This window comes from Seriola aureovittata, chromosome 14 (assembly GCF_021018895.1).
Source record: "Seriola aureovittata isolate HTS-2021-v1 ecotype China chromosome 14, ASM2101889v1, whole genome shotgun sequence".
Classification (NCBI taxonomy): Eukaryota; Metazoa; Chordata; class Actinopteri; order Carangiformes; family Carangidae; genus Seriola; species Seriola aureovittata.
Window position 1 is genome coordinate 12,627,122 of NC_079377.1, and position 4,961 is coordinate 12,632,082.

A 4,961-nucleotide genomic window follows, 5' to 3' on the forward strand; every position below is an offset into this window, starting at 1 on the left:
TCAAGTGGATATACTGTTGTTTTTGTTTGCCGCTGACATTTACTTGTATTTGGATGCCTGAAGTTGCAATTCCACTCCTCATTCCTTTATGATTTTAATAGCATTTATAATCTCAGCAGAGATGCAGACATACAGATAATAGAAATTCGGATTTTGCATACATTTCATGTACATTTACTTTTTTGAATAAGAAAGTTCAAAGTGCACGCTGTCTCTTTTCTTCTCCCCTTGTCTTGTCTCCACTCCTCTTCTCTCTCTGAAAGACAAAGGACAGATTAGGAGCAATAAGGTAAACAGAAGCACATCTGATGGATATGAAAACTCTGGTAATATCATATACTGTCATCTTTTGAAAAGTGAGTGCATGGTCACCTCCTCTTCTCTCACCCTCTCTTCTCTCTGTAAAAGTCAAACAACAAACAGGTGGAGATAAAGTTAATAAACAACGTCAGCAAACATTTGATCACTATATGAATTCTGATCATTATAAATAATACCCTAATAAAAGGGCTCACAGTGCACGGTGTTTCCTTGTGTTGGTTACTCTCCTCTTTCCAAAACAGATGAGGGGGAACAGTTAACAACTAAAGCAATGGCAAAAAAAAAAGAAATAAGTCAGTATAGAAATTCTGTTAATATCCCAGATTAAACATATACTTTCTTAAATGATGTTTTCTCCTTTCTTCTCTGCTTGTCTCGTTTGGTTGTGTTCTTCTTGCTTCCTCCTTGTGAAATTTCCTCCGCTCACTCGCAAAGACAGATGGCAGAAAAGGGGGAATAACAATTAATTTTAGCAACGACATAAACATTAGACCTATCGATAAAAATAATAACTGTGATACTAACAATAAATGTATACTTCTCTTTGTAAATGAGAGGGTTCACGGTGCATGCTGTCTCCCTGCTGTCTTATCTTGGTCTGGACTTGTTTCTTCCTCTCTAAAAGACAAATGACAAACAAGGGGAGACAATAGTCAGTAGTTAACTTCAGCAACCAGAAGAATTATTTAACTGTGATGTAATCCTGATAATGACAATGCCTCTGATCTAACGGTGCCTCCAGCGTTTTAGGAAAAATGTCGCCATCTTCATCCTATTCTTTCGATGTTAAACTCGATGAACTTGCCCCTCCTTAAAAACAGTTTTTCTCAACCATGACGTGAATACTTATACTTATTTCACCTGTCATGTGCACACTTAGATTAAAATCAATCATCTTTAATGCCGGTGTTACATTCTTATTTTGTTCTCGGGAAAATTTTTCAACCAAACAAAATAAAAGAACCCATATATAAATATTCTATTTATTATGTCTAAAACATGTGGTTATGTCTAAAACATGGATTAAGTCTAAAATGAGTGGTTTCCATTAAGAACATATTCTTATATACAGTCTATGATATACATGTGCACAACAATACCACTGATAAAATAGCATCAGCATATTTCAGCGCCAACACTGCAGTAGAAACATTGATCTGGTTGTTGGATCATCGGGTTGACAAGGCAAGTAGAATAAATATTAAATTCACGTATCTGCTTAGTCAGTGACATTTCACATTGGTACAACACAGGATTTCTTGGTGAGACACATTGGGTGCCTTGCCAGCTTTGCTCAAGAACCTCAAGAACACAAACATGTAAGAAGATTCTGCCAAAACACTCAGCGGGAATGTGGAAGATGCCGTATTTAGCCTACGTCCTCATTAGGAAACACTGATACCTCTTTTCAGCTCGCACAATTCATCAAAGCAAAAGTTATAGTGAAGAAACAAAGAAAGTTATAGCAACAGACTTCCCTCTTAAACTAAAGCCAGTACGAGGCAAGAGGATTCTCTTTAGTCATACAGATCTGGACTGGCAGAGCTCCAGCCTTGATAAACCACAGCCATCCCTCTCTCTGTATTTCACAGGCCAGTGACCAGCCACCGCTTTCATCTGTGAAAACAGCTGCCATCTATTCCCTCATTCCACTCTTCCTCATCCGCGACCCCATTCTCTCCGTGTATAATAGTCCCATCTCCTCCGTACAACATGTAGCTTCCCTCTCCTACAGCTCGTTTATCAAGACGAGGGGGATGCCTCCACTTTGCAGGCGTCCCAGGGGAGGAGAAGGGGAGGGGAGGGGGGGGGGGGGGACTGTTGATGGCTAAGAGATGGTGGACTTCCACTGTGGGGTGGCTGCGGTTTAACAGAATGAGGAACGAAGAGACTGATGAGGGGTTTGTGTTTCTTAGTAAGGGTGGAGTTTCTCACAGACATTTGTGAAAAGAATACAAAGCCAGAAACACAGGAATACTGGAATCATAGTTCTCCAAAGACACACATAAATATCACTGTCAGTCTAAGTTGCAGATCCAAGCTGATTGGTTAGACGTAAACTGAATAATCAGTCGTGTGTATGTTTATTTATTTATTTGTTTGGGGTTAATTTTATTGTTGTGTATTATTTGCATCCATTTGCATTGCTATTACTTTACTTTTTGTTTGAATGTATTATATATTTATTTTGCTTTGCATGTAGTTTTGATTTGCGTTCCTTTTCCTTGTATTTTGGTTGCTATATTAGTTACTCTTGCCTATGTTCACAGCTCACTCTATTGAAATTCAGATTGAAATTGGATTATTTGCAACTGTGCCCTCCTAAATTGATTTGACAAGCATTTTGCAAGTACCAATCCCTGCAGGGCCCGCAGTGGTAACTGGAGAGGTGGACCAGGTGCCCTCAGGTACCAGACAAGTTGCAGGCAGCAGCAGTATGGAGGAAGCAGTAACTATAATTTACCATCAATTTAAAGTTGCTTTAAGCATTTTTAAGCAAATACTGTTTGCTAACAAACAGTGTTCACATCCTGCAGACATGGATCAACATTAAGGTTCTATAAACAAGATTTTAGACAACTATATAGCAGAAAACACCTTGTAAAGTATATAGTAAAGTAATGGCATCCTGACCAGAGAATGAAGTCACACCCCCTCTTGTAATCTGGGCTTCTCTGCTCTTTGTTTTGCAATCTGGTCTGGCAGCTAGTGCATGTTAGTGCATGTACATATGCATTTTAGTGCATGTGAGTCCCTCCAGTTAAACCCTGGCCCTGCCCACCTTTATAAACATGCAGGGACCTCCCACACACAAGGTGGCACAGTGCAGCACCCAGCTTTGAGGTGACAGCTACCTGCCAAAATTTCCTCTGCTGAAGAAACCATTTTTTTTTCCTCTACAAAGGCCTCCAACAAAGAAAGAGATAAGATGGACACAGGCGGACTGGCCATGCTGGACTACTGATTCACTGGCCGGACATAAAGTTTTAAAGTTTTTACCGGCTCCTTAAGTGTCATTCCTGGGGAAGGGAAGGGAGGGCGGTTGTGGCAAGTATTTGTTTTGGTCTGAGATGCTGGTGGTTCAGTGCGACTTCTAGTGGCTGTGACGATTGTTCACACAACCTGTAACAATTATTTGTCATTTGTTTCTGGGGTCCTGACAAATGTAAGTCCAATGTCCACTCTGTTTTGTTCTTCATATACTCCTGAGAAAAGCATCTAGCTCTTTAACTTAATGCTAAATGCTGGACTTTTCCCCCTGCAAATCATTACGTTTGTCTGTCTGCTGTTTGGTGTTGAACAGATAGTGAGCAGAGGCTTTTCCAGATGTTGTTTTTTATTTTTTGATGACAGCTGCTCCTGTAAAGAAACATTGTTGTGAACAGATTTGTACATCTTTGTTCAGTCTCACTGCTCACATGGCCATAGTACCAGAACAAAGAGTTAAAAGAGGCTAACTCTATAAAGCTGCAGCGTTGGAAGCTAATGCTCTGTTGGGAATTAATTAAATAAACTGTTGACACCTCTGTACTAAAACATACTGTAGATGCTAACCAGTTCAAGGAAGAAACTAGGTCTTAAGTGTGGGATAATTACTCATACTCACTGTAGGACAAATTATCAAAGATATGACCTCTGATACCTGCCTGGTTTTTTACTCCCTGGATAAGAGTGTTGGAGGAAATCCTTAAAATGTTCGTTGGAAAACATATTTCAGCAGTTTTCGTTACTTTCATATTAGCAGGGACATGCTTAACGTCCATATGCAAATCAACACCCTTGCTACTCTGTGTTTCTGGTCTTATCTGCTCCTTGTCCATTTATAGTGGAAGAAAAACATTTCCCTTATCTTTTGTGAACGGGAACATTTATCACAACATTGAATATAGATTCGAAAAAACCAACCTGAGTGCACAAAGAATAATGTTCAGTGCAAACTGTTGCCAAGGCGGTGTCTGAAATAGATACAAAGCAAATTTTTCATCTCCCTCCACTCTGCCATTTAAGCTTGTCTTGTGTGAAATATATCAGAAAGTCACCCCCGCCTCTTTGGTGTGCTCTGCTTTTCTTTTGTCTGTCATTCATTAATAACTTCAAGTTCTGCCTCCTCATGCCTCCTGACGTGCTCCTTTCCCCTCAGCCCCTGCTTTCCAATTTCCCTCTCCACCCTCCAGGTTTGTGCTTTGTATCGCTATTCTCTTTCATTTGCTCATTCCTATTCTCCTTTTCTCCCCAGCCTGTTCTTTTACCATCGTCAGACCCAGGGTCAGCACTAAAGGGAGTCCTCTCCGGTTTTAGATGAAACTAACCCAATTAGGAGGTCTTGCCTTTCCGTATTTGTAGCCCTGCCCTATCTGTATAATTTTTTAATGCCCTTTTATTTTGTGTCTTACTTGTTTAATTTGTTTAGTCTTCCTCTTAATGCATTGTGGTTCAGGGAAAAGATCCCCTTTTAAAAATTAGCCGTACAAATGAAAGTTTAGTAGCCCCGCAGGAATTTGGAGCATTTCCAGAGAATAAATAATAAGCTCTATTGCAGGAAGTTCAGTTCAACTTCTCTCCATGGATGTTTCATTAAGACTTCTTGCAGTGAAGGAGAAATGGCTGGTGCAGTTAAAAGTCACTTAAGTTCATTTGAA

At 39.9% G+C, this 4,961-nt stretch overlaps 1 long non-coding RNA gene across 1 annotated transcript; it reads right to left on the reverse strand.

The window, feature by feature from the left end:
• Positions 1-206: 206 nt before the first annotated feature.
• On the reverse strand, positions 207-946 carry LOC130180967 (uncharacterized). The gene is made up of 4 exons (XR_008829499.1): positions 860-946; positions 516-747; positions 373-399; positions 207-256 (listed from the first exon to the last, which is right to left on the reverse strand). It is a non-coding gene; the product is annotated as an uncharacterized LOC130180967 (long non-coding RNA).
• Between the last annotated feature and the right edge of the window lie 4,015 nt (positions 947-4,961).